The 13,993-nt window shown below is 52.6% G+C and overlaps 1 protein-coding gene across 2 annotated transcripts in view; it reads right to left on the bottom strand.

The window, feature by feature from the left end:
* Positions 1–13,993, bottom strand: part of CAMKV (CaM kinase like vesicle associated) — a 190,203-nt gene that overhangs the window by 162,475 nt on the left and 13,735 nt on the right. The window lies entirely within an intron of this gene.

The following is a 13,993-nucleotide window of genomic DNA, read 5'->3' as shown; positions in this document are numbered from 1 at the left end:
GAGAGAGAGAGAGAGAGAAAGTCATTTTAAAGAGATGCGTTTTGAGTCGAGATTTGGTTACGGCCGTGTGGTGGTTCGTGAGCGCGCTACGAACCTGGCCACCCGAATTCGATTCACGCTCATGACAAACACCGGCGACGATTACCTGAACCGGTCCTGGGTCTCCCCTAGGTAGACTCAGCCTCAAATGAGTACCTGGTTAGATGTGCAAACATCGCCACTGGGGAGACAAAAGCGGCCGGGTCGTGGTGCTGGTCACCCGCCCCCTCGTGTGCCGTGCCGGCCTTCATAGGTGCTCGCTAACAGCACTTGCCCCTACAGTCTGTTACAGGCTTTGGTGGGGGGGGGGGGGGGGGAGGTGAACTTGATGTTGGTTGTGGCTTGTCCTTCTCCTCTGCTGCTCCTCGGGTTGGGAACCCTCCTTACCCTGGCCCTAGACCCTGCCAACTCCATCTCCCTTTTCAAGCCACACCTCAAGGCCTCCCCCTCCCCTCCCTCCTCCTCTGCCTGTGACCGGCCTTCCCACCCTCGATCGCAAAAAACCCTCCTCGCATCTCCGCCGGATCGTCAGCTGGAACGGCAGCACCGAAGCGATTCGTCGCGCTCGCAACGCAAAGCGACGCCGTGGAACGGCAAGAGAACACCGAGACCGGGAGCGGGTGAAAGGACCTCGAACACGTGTGGCCACGCGTGACGTGCAATGGAGGGTGATCCGACGTGCCCCTGGCTGCCCCACAGCCTCACGTGGCGTGGCTCCCATCAAGCGCCACGTGGCCGTGATGTCGGCCCGGAGTGAGAGGCTCCCCCAATCCCGTGCTCGGCGTTGTGAACGCGTTCATTGCGGTGCGCGATGCCGCTTAAAGGGTGCCACGCCGCTGTCGTAGTGGCCTGCCGCAAGTGAGGCGTGGGACCGCCACCTTTGCCACCGCAGACCAAACCTGGACATGTTTCTCAGTCAGCCGAGGTCTATAATTATCAGCACTGTGTAGTCTACTGCGATAAAGTTCAACACAATGGGCAGTCGGTGCCAGAGCTCGGTACAATTCAATTCCATTCACCCGAACACAGATGACAATTCCCTGACATTAAGTTCAACGCAATATCGGTACCGGATCTAAATACGAATCTATTTGTGCCAACCCAAAACACATACCACGTTCCAGACTGTCCGGGTTCAAACCTGGATAGGTGGCGATCCCTAGTCACATGGCTGTGATTTTCAATTGTTTTTCCTCAGAAATAAAGCCGCACAGTAATACCGCACATAGCGTAAGCATGCATTTACTCAAAAACAGCTGCAGATTATATTTGATTTTGGATTGTGGTTTCCTTGAAGTAAGACGTGGAATACTTTTTTTTTGCACAATCGTCGTGCGAGAGATTATGTGCATCGAGGTACAATATCTCTGGGTGTCACTGAGCTGGGGTTTGAAAGGTTTTCACGCGGAATTCATTGGATCTACATAGCACTCACCTGCTGGAAGCTCTCCTCTGACTCATGTTTCTCCAGGAATTTGTGGAGATTACATTAAACCCCAATAGCGTGGAGGATTAGTCCCTGCACTTATTAATAAATAGTGGAAAATGTGTCCTCTAGAGCAGTACTGCATTATGAAACGATGGTTTCGACGGAGAAAATTAAATACAAAATGACACTGAGGATTGACTTTTTCACAATGATCGGCATGACTTTGTACTTTTGACTTCTTGACAAAAATAATTATCCGGCTCTGTATTCTGTATTTTGTACTCTGTATTTTGTACTGTGTATTTTCAGTGGTCAAATCTAAGGCCACTCCTACCGCACAGCGAATGAACGGTAGCCGAGGCTACGCTCGGTACGAGGCCCATGTCCCCTCTCACCCAGCACCGTGTCGAGATATCCCCAAACCCAAACCGATGATGCTCACTGATACCAGACAGGAACATCTCGGTGGGGAGCTATGGGGCCTACATCATCGCACTTCGCTCGCCCTGAACAAAAAAAAACGCAACAATCTATTGCATTAAAATAGTTGGCATCACTGGGTTCGGACAAAAAAAAATATTCGAAAGCAAAATAGCCACAGTTTAACATTGTAGGGAATGGTATGTAATATATACGTAGAATTTATTTCGCACCGTACGTAGCCAACCGTGCTAGTCGGAGGTGCGGGGGATGGACAACAAACTAACAACAACAAAGCAGTTCTTTAAAGAAACAACAAACTAAGCACAGTGGTGTGCGTATTCTCCTGATTAGAGGTGAAAACGCACCACCACACCTGGAACACCGGCAAAGGCGCAGCCCTGTAGCTGCTTGTTCACGGCACCGCTCGTGGCCGGGGCCTCCACTCGAAGGGAGCATTCAAGAACCCCCCCCCCCACCATCTCGAGGTCATCCTCCACACTGGCCAGGCATCTTGGATGCGGCGAGAGTACCCCGACACGATACCCCACCTGGCCTTGCGATCGTCTGGCTGTGGTGTTACCCATTCACACTTGCCGATCGGTGGACAGAGACGGCGGTGTGGTGGACGTGGGGAAGGTGGAATCTACGAAGCTCGCACCGCTGTCTCAGCCGCCGAGGCAGGGATTGTTATCAAACCGATGAACCCTGTGGATCGCGGGTTTCCCGTGGCCATAAACAACAAGATTTCACCCTTGCGAAAGAGTGCATCCTCATCTCACGTAGATTTGTATAGCGGCGCCTCAATCCAAGGAGCTTTACGAAACAATTAAAGAATTGTGCAAAATATGAGAGTGGTCGAAATAAGGAGTGGGGTTGTTTATTCAAAGTGGTGGTGTAGTCATGGTGACAGGAGAACAGACGGGAGTGGTTAAGGAGGCTATGGGGTAGTGATAGGGGTTGGGGTAGTAATATGGTTGAGGTAGTGATAGGGGTTGGCCAAAACCACATCCGACCGTATTTGTCTCCCAGGTGGCGATGTTTTACACACTGCACCAGGTACTCATTTGAGGCTGAGTTGACCTAGGGAAGGCCCTGGACCGGTTCAGACAATTGACACTGGTATTGACCGTGAGCGGGAATTGAACCCGGATCGCCGGGTTCATAGTGCAGCGCGATCACCGCTACACTACCGCTCCCCACACTCACACACACCTACGGTGGGAAATACAATTAAATAAAAAGAGCAGCAGCAGCCATGGTCCATTCATCCTTTTGGTCGTGCGGGGTTTCTCTCGTGACGCAAGTGGTAGATTTTGAAGCAAATCACACATGGGCACATCATCCGGATCATGACACTAAACTAAACTATTTACTCAACTGAATTTTTTTTTCATTTTACCAGGTAAAACACCTCCGATTAGCACGGTTGGCTACGTACGGTGCAAAATAAATTGAGAGTACATACGTGCAAGGCCCACTGAGCTGTATAGCTCTTTTCAGAAGCGACCTGGCCACAGAAGTGATTAATCATCACGTGAACACTTTTTAGTAGCCAAATAATCTAAATGCACGTCGATTCTATATGTGGAGGGAAATACCAGAGGACCCAGAGAAAAATCCACGCAACCACGGAGAAAGAGACAAGTAAACTCCAAATATACATCAGGCGTCCATGTCGGGATCAAACCCACGACATCCTGTACACCAGGAAAGGTAGTTAACATCTCGCAATTGTGATGATGATGATGATGAGAGAAAGAGACACCGCAAACTCCAAATATATAGCAGGCGTCAGGGTCGGGATTGAACCCACGACCACCTGCACAACAATTTTATTGTTTTATATTTTTATTATTTTATTGTTTCCCTTCTACGTGACTTTACCGAAAGAACCAAGAATATGACCAGGCAAGGTAGTTAACATCTCACCACCTTGGTGTCCTCACCACCTTGGTGTCCGCACCACGCTGTGTCACCTTGAAATTGAAATTCATGCCCCATAATCTCTGCCCCCCCCCAATCCCTTGTGAGTTCACTTCCTGTCCAACCCCCATCCCTTGTGAGTTCACTTCCTGTCCAACCCCCATCCCTTGTGAGTTCACTTCCTGTCCAACCCCCATCCCTTGTGAGTTCACTTCCTGTCCAACCCCCATCCCTTGTGAGTTCACTTCCTGTCCAACCCCCATCCCTTGTGAGTTCACTTCCTGTCCAACCCCCCATCCCTTGTGAGTTCACTTCCTGTCCAACCCCCATCCCTTGTGAGTTCACTTCCTGTCCAACCCCCATCCCTTGTGAGTTCACTTCCTGTCCAACCCCCCATCCCTTGTGAGTTCACTTCCTGTCCAACCCCCCATCCCTTGTGAGTTCACTTCCTGTCCAACCCCCCATCCCTTGTGAGTTCACTTCCTGTCCAACCTCCATCCCTTATGAGTTAACTTCCTGTCCAACCCCCCATCCCTTGTGAGTTCACTTCCTGTCCAACCCCCATCCCTTGTGAGTTCACTTCCTGTCCAACCTCCATCCCTTGTGAGCTCACTTCCTGTCCAACCCCCATACCTTGTGAGTTCACTTCCTGTCCAACCCCCATCCCTTGTGAGTTCACTTCCTGTCCAACCTCCATCCCTTGTGAGTTCACTTCCTGTCCAACCCCCCATCCCTTGTGAGTTCACTTCCTGTCCAACCCCCATCCCATGTGAGTTCACTTCCTGTCCAACCTCCATCCCTTATGAGTTAACTTCCTGTCCAACCCCCCATCCCTTGTGAGTTCACTTCCTGTCCAACCCCCATCCCTTGTGAGTTCACTTCCTGTCCAACCCCCCATCCCTTGTGAGTTCACTTCCTGTCCAACCCCCCATCCCTTGTGAGTTCACTTCCTGTCCAACCCCCATCCCTTGTGAGCTCACTTCCTGTCCAACCCCCATACCTTGTGAGTTCACTTCCTGTCCAACCCCCATCCCTTGTGAGTTCACTTCCTGTCCAACCCCCATACCTTGTGAGTTCACTTCCTGTCCAACCCCCATCCCTTGTGAGTTCACTTCCTGTCCAACCCCCATCCCTTGTGAGTTCACTTCCTGTCCAACCCCCATACCTTGTGAGTTCACTTCCTGTCCAACCCCCATCCCTTGTGAGTTCACTTCCTGTCCAACCCCCATCCCTTGTGAGTTCACTTCCTGTCCAACCCCCATACCTTGTGAGTTCACTTCCTGTCCAACCCCCATCCCTTGTGAGTTCACTTCCTGTCCAACCTCCATCCCTTGTGAGTTCACTTCCTGTCCAACCCCCCATTCCTTGTGAGTTCACTTCCTGTTTCCCCCCCACCCCACCCCAAAATTGTCGGCCGCGCAAATTCCAATCCAATTCATGGATTCGCAAGAAACAAACACCGCTCTTACGGTGAATTTTAATTTGATTTGCGACACGGCTGACTCCGTTCTAGCCAGTTGCACGGGTTATTTTACATGGGAGATCCGTGGTGCGAGCACGGCAGCAGCAGCACCAGCAAAACGAAGCCAAAATCTTCGACGTTGCAGAGAATGAGTACAGGGGCCAGCTTACGGCAAAATGTTACAAATGTCTCGGCACGAATGCAATTAGTTCATCTTGTAAGCACCACGCGCATAATGACAAACATCCCCTGGTAGAGTCTTATAGTGGCTGTTCGGGCAAGTGTTGTTAGCGAGCACCTATGAAGGCCGGCACGGCACACGAGGGGCTGGGTGGTCAGCACCACGTCTGGCTTGCTTTTGTCACCCAAGTGGCGATGTTTTAATGCACCAGGAACCCATAAAATGCTGAGTCAACATAGGGGATTGCCCAGAATCGGTTCAGATATTCGTCAGAGATGTTGTCGATGAGCGAAAATGTAACTCGGATTTCCGGGTTCGTAGCGTAGTGCGTGAACCACCACACGACCACTCCCCGCTAATACGTATTCACATGCGTACACCACACACCATCGGGTGCATTAGAGTGGTCTTGCATGAATGCCAAGCGATGGCAATTATATAAATAGTTGTGTGTGCGTGTTTTTATATATATATACTGCGAATTATTTTTGTTGACATGTATCGAGTCACAAAGCACAGCTTGTCAGGTTTTAAACATCGGGGAGCGGACCTCACGCAACATTCCCGCTGTGGCAGGCATCCGATCACAAACAGGAAAACGCGAAACCCAGAAACACCCAACACGCTCGCTCGACACGTGGCTCTCCCGGAGATGAATTAATTTGTTCACAAGTCTGAAAGACGCAGTGCCACCCGATTGTGCACAACTCCTGGCAAGCCACCCTCTTGCCCCCTCCCCCCGCTCCAGTTTACAGAACATGCTCCCTGGAAACAAGCTCTTCTTCACATCGCTGTCCGGATATGAAACTGCCTCCCCTGATGAACACATTGTCGGCGAAAGCACCGATTCTGGTCTTCAGGCCTTAAAATGCCGAGCACGCACACGCACACAGGGGAATCTGCTAACTTCACCGCACGCCTTGTAGGCCTACTGAGTCTTTGAGCTGCGGTGATCCAATGATTATGCCGATTAGATTTACTCATGTCTGATATGGCTATTGTTCACAATTGCCCCAAATAACAAAAAAATACCACGTGTGCTGGCACCTTACAACGTACACACGAATGTTACCATTTGCCCCAAAATACTATCAAAATAACCCACTGTCGTCATCATCATCTTCCATAACAATGCATAAAAGTTTTGCTAAAATAAACACAAATCAACTCCTTTAACATCGTGAGTGGGTGTTTTTTTTTGTTTTACCGAAGCTGGGTCCCAGTTACACGCGAAACGTTCAGCCGACGTTTGGCCAACAGTTCCGACCATATTCCAACATTGGCTCAGCGATGAATGCTTACTGGGGTCGCAGTGCGGCCATCGTGAAACCCAGCCAGGCACCTTTTGTCTTCCCCGGTGTTGCAAAACAAATTATCACTCCCACTGCTCTGGGTATTTATTTAAGGCCGAGTTAACAGTGCGGGCAATGTGTTGGCAACAACCAACAAAGAGACGAGCAATAAGGGGCCGTCCATAAATGACGTCACGCACCTGGGGGGGAGGGGGGGTCAGGCATTTGTGACGATGTGTGACGAAGGGGGGGGGGGGGGTGAGAAATGTGACGTCACATCAAAATGCGCAACTTTAAATAAATATAGACAACGCGTTCTACTTAATTAAATAGACTTTTAAATAAATGTTTTCTCCTACAACATCAGAGTGCAGCGCCACATTAAATACGCACTACAATGACAATAGCATAAAGCGACTTGGAGCATGTTTTATTTGGGGGGGGGGGGGAGCAGAGCTTTGTGACGTCACATTTGAGGGGGGGGGGTCTGACTTTTTGTGACGCCGTGTGACGAGGGGGGGGCGGGGGTCAAAAATCGTCCAAAATCACGTGACGTCATTTATGGACGGCCCCTAAGATACAGCCGAGGCTCACTGAGAGACTCTGCTGTGCAAGAACATTGAGAAATGACGACGCCGACGATGATGATGATGTATCTTGTACGTCACGCAGGTTTCCGCGTCTTGTGTTCTCATTGCGCTGCTGTGCGGTTCACCGCGCGCGCGTCCGAATGAGTTCACGAGCGTCCGAATGAGTTCACGAGCGTCCGAATGAGTTCACGAGCGTCCGAATGAGTTCACGAGCGTCCGAATGAGTTCACGAGCGTCCGAATGAGTTCACGAGCGTCCGAATGAGTTCACGAGCGTCCGAATGAGTTCACGAGCGTCCGAATGAGTTCACGAGCACAAAGACCTCCCTCCTCCTGGTCCTGCAACTCCACCAAGTTTGGTGCCGTCAGGATGTCGAGTTGCTCGCCGTTGGCGGAGCGCCTATTTAAGATCGGCAACGCCGGGCGGCGGCGGGGTGGAACGGCCCAACAGCAGCCAGCCGCCTTTGTCTCCCCGGTGCTCACTGTTTGCATAACCCAGACTCATTTAAAAGCAGAGTCCACTGAAAGGAGGTACCAAGCCAAGATGAGATAGGAGTTTGTCATTGTGCCCCGTGACTAGGACTCGATGTGAAACCTGGGTCCCCGGGATTGTAGCGATACTCAAACTTTGTTTTATTTTACCAGGCGAAGCCCACTGAGCTGTATGGCTCTTTCTCAGAGGTGACCTGGATGGCTCTTTCTCAGAGGTGACCTGGCCATCACTAATGATAGCCCAACGAAGTGGATTTTCACGTGGACATTTAGAGCAGCCAAATGCCTTTAAACGCAAGTCGATTCCGTGCGAGGGAGATAACATCTCACCCACCGCAGGCGCCCCTGATACACTACAAGACAAAGATCACCCGTATAGCCTGAACAGACTTTTGGAGCAAGTGCTGTTAGCGAGCACCTATGAAGGTCTGCACGGCACACGAGGAGGTGGGTGGCCAGCACCACGCCCGGTCTCCTTTATCTCCCCAGTGGCGATGTTTACACACTGCACCAGGTACCTATTCAATGCTGAGTCGACCTAGGGGAGGTCCAGGATCAGTTCCAATAATCCGTGAGCGGGAATCGAACTCGGGTCGCCGGGTTTGTAGCGCAGCGCGCTAACGGTTGTACCTCTGCTCCCCCTCCACTCCCCCACCACATATACAAACGCACGTACACATACACAGCGCAAATGGCTCCAATGTTTAATAACATTTTACACCACACACCCCTTTTTAAACGCTACAATCATGTCACGTATCCCGCTCGGCCTCCCGCGAGTGATGCACAGAAGGGAACGTGTGAAAATGATAAAGAGAACAAAAATAAACCCACAAAGCTCTACACCGTGTCACGATGTTCTTTTGCATCACTACAGACAACAACCAATGGGGCAGACGGTGCAGACTGTAGCCCAGGCAAACCCACACTGTTGCTACTGCTGCTGCTACTGCTGCTGTTACTACTACTGCTGCTACTGCTGCTGCTACTGCTGCTGCTACTGCTGCTACTACTACTGCTGCTACTGCTGCAGCAGCAGCTTTTCGACAGCACTGCAGGTGCACCTGTAACGTACACACATACGTCGAAATTCCTTCGCACCGTACGTAGCCAACCGAGCCGATCCGGAGGTGGAGGGTCCGTTAGCCGGGCAGCGGCGGTGGTGGCGGTGGTGACGGTGGTGGTGGCGGTGGTGGTGGCGGTGGTGACGGTGGTGGCGGTCGTGGTGGTGGCGGTGCCGGTCGTGGTGGTTGCTGAGGTGGTGGCAGTGGTGGTGGCGGTGGTGGTGGCGATTGCTGAGGTGGTGGCGGTGGCGGTGGCGGTGGTGGCGGCGGTGGCGGCGGTGGCGGCGGCGGTGGTGGCTACGATGTACGTGGCTGCCTGTAATCCAGCAGCTTGGAGGCAGTGGCAGTAGCAGCAGCTGCTGCGAGGGGTTGGTGGATTGCACCCAACTCCATACAGGTCGACGTCACTGCGCCAATGTGCGCATGTGACCACCGTCTGTTGACCCGAACACAACCTGACACTCTTGGAGAGACCGACTCAACGTCAGTCTAAACACGGCCGTGTTACTGCTGCTGCTACTGCTGCAGCAGCTTTTGGTGGTTGCTGAGGTGGTGGCGGTGGTGGTGGTGGCGGCGGTGGTGGCCGTGTTTAGACTGACTCAACGTTACCGGCCCACCACGTGGTTGCTGCCTTCCTGCTCGGCTGTGGTTCCTCCAAGCGCCTCCGAGTCGCTCTCTCTCTCGCTCTCTCTCTCGCTCTTCGAGAGCGAGCAAAATGCTGAGCAACCAAAGCACCCATGCTACATCGGATCTCGTTAGATGTCAGAGGCTTCAGATGGGGTGAGCCTGGATAGTGCTTGGATGAGCAACAACCAAGCACAAAACAGGCCTCGTGCACTGCTGCAAATCAACAAGGACCCATACCTTGAAGAGAGGGTCCCCCCGTGCCTCGAAACATCCGACAGTTCACCAGCATTTATTTCACGTAAGCCCAGCTCTGCTGATGAGCGGGTTAAACGTCGAAACCGGTCCAGAGTTTGCTTGTCCTGAACCCAATGCTGCAAAAAATATATTCACTGCCCAAAAGGCCGTGTATTTAATGGAAAGTGTAAAAAAATAATACTTTGATATTTTAAGTGCAAGGGGCAGATCAGTGAACGAGATGTCTGCTTGTGCATTTTGCTACGAAACAAAGGTGAGTCTTGATTATGTAACAATGAAGTATGAGAATGCAGATTAAACAGATTGTTTGGTTACTCTTTGGTTTTTTCGTGACTTTACCGAAAAAAAACAAAGAGTAATTCCTGCAGTCACGAAAGCATCTAATCAAGATTGTTTGGTGATGCTCCCGCATTTGCAGTGGTTGCACAAGCACAGTTAACAATAGCACTGTGGCCTTGGAAGAGGAAACGTATTAACAGGTGACGTTTCAGGCAATGATCCTTGCTCATAGCACATGAAAGAAGAGGCCAGACAGACGGAGTGGATAATAAGGGATGGAGACTGCACTTTTACTCCATGGGGCCTAATGAGAATGATATTTTGAAAATGTTTCCTAATGAACAGTTTTTAAAAGAGCATATAAATAGTTGCCCAGTTAGTAGCTATTATGTAACAGACAAACCCTGCAAAAATCCAAATTGTGCGAATAAATAAACCCATTTTGCAATAAAAGTAAAAATGTGACACGTTGCTGGCACATTGCATTGTGGGTAGAACTGCTGGACGCAGGGTCAGTGAAACCCATACAGTTGGCGAATTGTCTTGTTTCCACCCTGAGCAACCGGTTGCGCAACTGCTAGCAACTCCTAGCAACTGGTTGCAAGATACATTAAAATCTATGTACATACATAATAGATGCAAACCAATCCCACGTACACCAAGCAGCCAGGTGTGCGATATTTAATGAATGCATTGAAATTGTATTTTTTTTTACAAGTTACAAAAAAATATGGATGTGATTATGAAACAATCACCGATAGTGTGCGATGGCTCTTGAAACGCTGCCAATGGAGATGCCCGGCGGTAAATGCCAGCCAGAGGCAAGCTCCCTCCTCCTCGCGCTGCTCCGAGAATAAAAATAATACGCATTGCGGGACACCGATGCCCGGCACTGGCTTTGCTTGAGCCGCCCATTAGGCTAAAAATCAATCGCGCGGCGAACCACCACCCCCCCTCTCTCGTCTTGGGAACGTCTCTCTCAAGTCCCCCCCCCCCCCCGGGAGTCGTCGCCGCCGCTGACGCCTTTATTTTAATGAACCCACCTCGTGCCACAGCAGCAGCGGCGAGCGGCTGGGAAAATAACCCCCCCCCACACCGCCACCAACCCAGCCACCAACCCAGCCACCGCCACCAACCCAGCCACCACCAACCAACCCACCCACCGCCACCAACCCAGCCACCAACTCAGCCACCTCCACCAACCCAGCCACCACCACCAACCTAGCCACCACCACCAACCCAGACACCAACAACCAACCCAGCCACAACCACCAATCCAACCACCACAACCAACCCAGCCAACAACAACCAACCCACCCACCGCCACCAGCCCAGCCACCGCCACCAACCCACCCACCGCCACCAACCCAGCCACCACCAACCAACCCAGCCACCTCCACCAACCCAGCCACCAACAACCAACCCACCCACCGCCACCAACCCAGCCACCGCCACCAACCCAGCCACCGCCACCAACCCAGCCACCACAACCAACCCAGCCACCACCACCAACCCAGCCACCACCACCAACCCAGCCACCACCACCAACCCAGCCACCACCACCAACCCAGCCACCAACAACCAACCCAGCCACCACCACCAACCCAGCCACCACCAGCCACCTCCACCAACCCAGCCACCACCACCAACCCAGCCACCACCACCAACCCAGCCACCGCCACCAACCCAGCCACCACCACCAACTCAGCCACCAACAACCAACCCAGCCACCACCACCAACCCAGCCACCACCACCAACCCAGCCACCACCACCAACCCAGCCACCACCAACCAACCCAGCCACCACCACCAACCCAGCCACATCTCTAAAGAACCTCCCATCGATTAATACAACATCGCTCAGACCGCCGCCGTAGGGTGCCGTGATAAACACCGGGGGGGGCTTCGTGGTGGACACCGTAACGCAACGGCCGCTGGAAACGCATTGTCGTCAACAGCAGCAGCTGTGATCAATCCACTACTGACTGAATGTCTCACGATCCTGCTTGGGATGCAGCGGTCCGTCCGGCAACTTTGCGTCGCAAGGCAACTCTCACACGCACGCGGTGCCATCCCTCGGCTGCTCCTCCGCCGTTCGTAGTCATCATTGTTGATGTTGTTGTTATTTATTGGGTGCAATTGTGAACAATGGCCATATCGGACATGAGTACATCTAATCGCAATAATCATTGGGTCACCGCAGCTCAAAGGCTCATTCGTCCTCCAAGGCGTGCGGTGAAGCTAGGAGATGTCCCGTGTCTGTGTGTGTGTGTGCGTATGTGTGCGTGTGTGTGTACATATGTGTGCGTGTGTGTGTGTGTGCGTGCGTGCGCGTGCGCGCGTGTGTGTGTGCGTTTCTGTGTGTGTGCGTGTCTGTGTGTGTGCGTGTGTGTGTGTGCGTGCGGCAAAACAACCCCCTACCTCCTCGCGGTGCCGGACAGGCAACTCTGTCGTGGACAGCGCTGTGGGGGGAGATCCAATTTTGATTGGCTCCTCCCCTCATGGCATATGTGTCCACCACAGGGGCTAAACGGGGGCTCTGGACGGGTGCGAGGGGCTGGTAACCCCTCCACCTTCAATTAATTACCACGAAACTACGAATTAAACTGAAATATGTAACAACTAAGCTTGTGCCGGAGGCCCCGGGGGGCCAGGCGTCTATGACGTCTCCTGGCCAAACCCCAATTGGCGGAGCCAGGAGATTGAATACCTACCCTCGGGGCTACTCCAGAAACAACGAAAAGCCACTACGGTTGGCCACGTGGAATGTTCGAACGCTCACTGCAGAGGAGAGGCTGCCACTCCTCTGTCGGGAGCTGGACCGGTACCGCCTGGATCTATGCGGCATTCAGGAGGTCCGGTGGACCGGCTCTGGCTCCTGCCACCATGAGGGGTGGACAGTCCTCTACTCGGGGCAGCAGACTGCCAAACAACAGGGTGTGGGTCTTCTTTTGAACAAAAGAATGAAGGGGGCGTGGGAGCGTGGCGGTGAGGTGTGGGAAGCTGTAAGCCCCAGGCTACTTTGGGCTCGCCTTCCCATCAACCGGAGGCGAGGAATGGTGGTCGTGGTTACTTATGCCCCCACCGAAGATGAACATCCGTGGAGGGATGCAGGCAAAGCCGATGAGTCAGATGCCTTCTATGACCTCCTGTCACAGGTGCTGGCTAAAGTGGCCCCTCGGGATAGAGTCATCATGTTGGGTGACTTCAATGCCCGAGTTGGTCATGATACTGGCACCTGGTCTGGAGTGATTGGAGGGCATGGGCCAGATCAGCTCAATAACAACGGTAGGAGGCTGCTAGATTTTTGTGCAGCCCATGGGCTTGTAATTACCAACACGCTGTTCCGGCATCGGCGCATCCACACAACATCATGGATGCATGCCGGGTCCAAGCAAGAACATCTGCTGGACTACATAGTGACGGACCAGCGAATGCGAGCCCATGTCCTTGACACCAGGACCTACCGTGGAGCTGATCTGCCCTCTGGCCATCGACTAGTCATCTGTAAGATGCGCCTGCCATTCTTCCACTCCGGTGGTGGGTGTACACCCAGGACCCCGTTCCAACCTAAAGTGGCCTGGTCTCAGTTATCTGATGAAAGTTGCAAGCGAGAATTTCATCATCGCTTGTGGCTGGGATTGGCATCGTCCCCGACTCCTCCTGATGTCGAGGGTAAATGGGCGAGGTTTAGAACTGTGACTCATGCAGCTGCAATGGCTGCTTTGGGTACGCGGTCCAGACCTCCCCAGACACCCTGGATGACAGAGGAGTTGTTCACGATGGTTGAGAAAAAGCGACAGGCCCACTGTCATCGGCTACAGAATCCCACGTCAGAGAATGAGGAGGCTTACCGCAGCCTTCGCTCGGAGGTTCGGAGAGCCGTGAGGCGCTGCAAGGATGGGTGGTGGTCGCGGGTTGCTGAGGAGATGGAGTCT

This window comes from Petromyzon marinus, chromosome 46 (assembly GCF_048934315.1).
Source record: "Petromyzon marinus isolate PM22_M1 ecotype Great Lakes invasive population chromosome 46, UKy_Petmar_22M1.pri1.0, whole genome shotgun sequence".
NCBI classification, from domain to species: domain Eukaryota; kingdom Metazoa; phylum Chordata; class Hyperoartia; order Petromyzontiformes; family Petromyzontidae; genus Petromyzon; species Petromyzon marinus.
The sequence above is the reverse complement of the archived record's forward strand: the minus strand, read 5'-3'. Positions and strand labels throughout refer to the sequence as shown.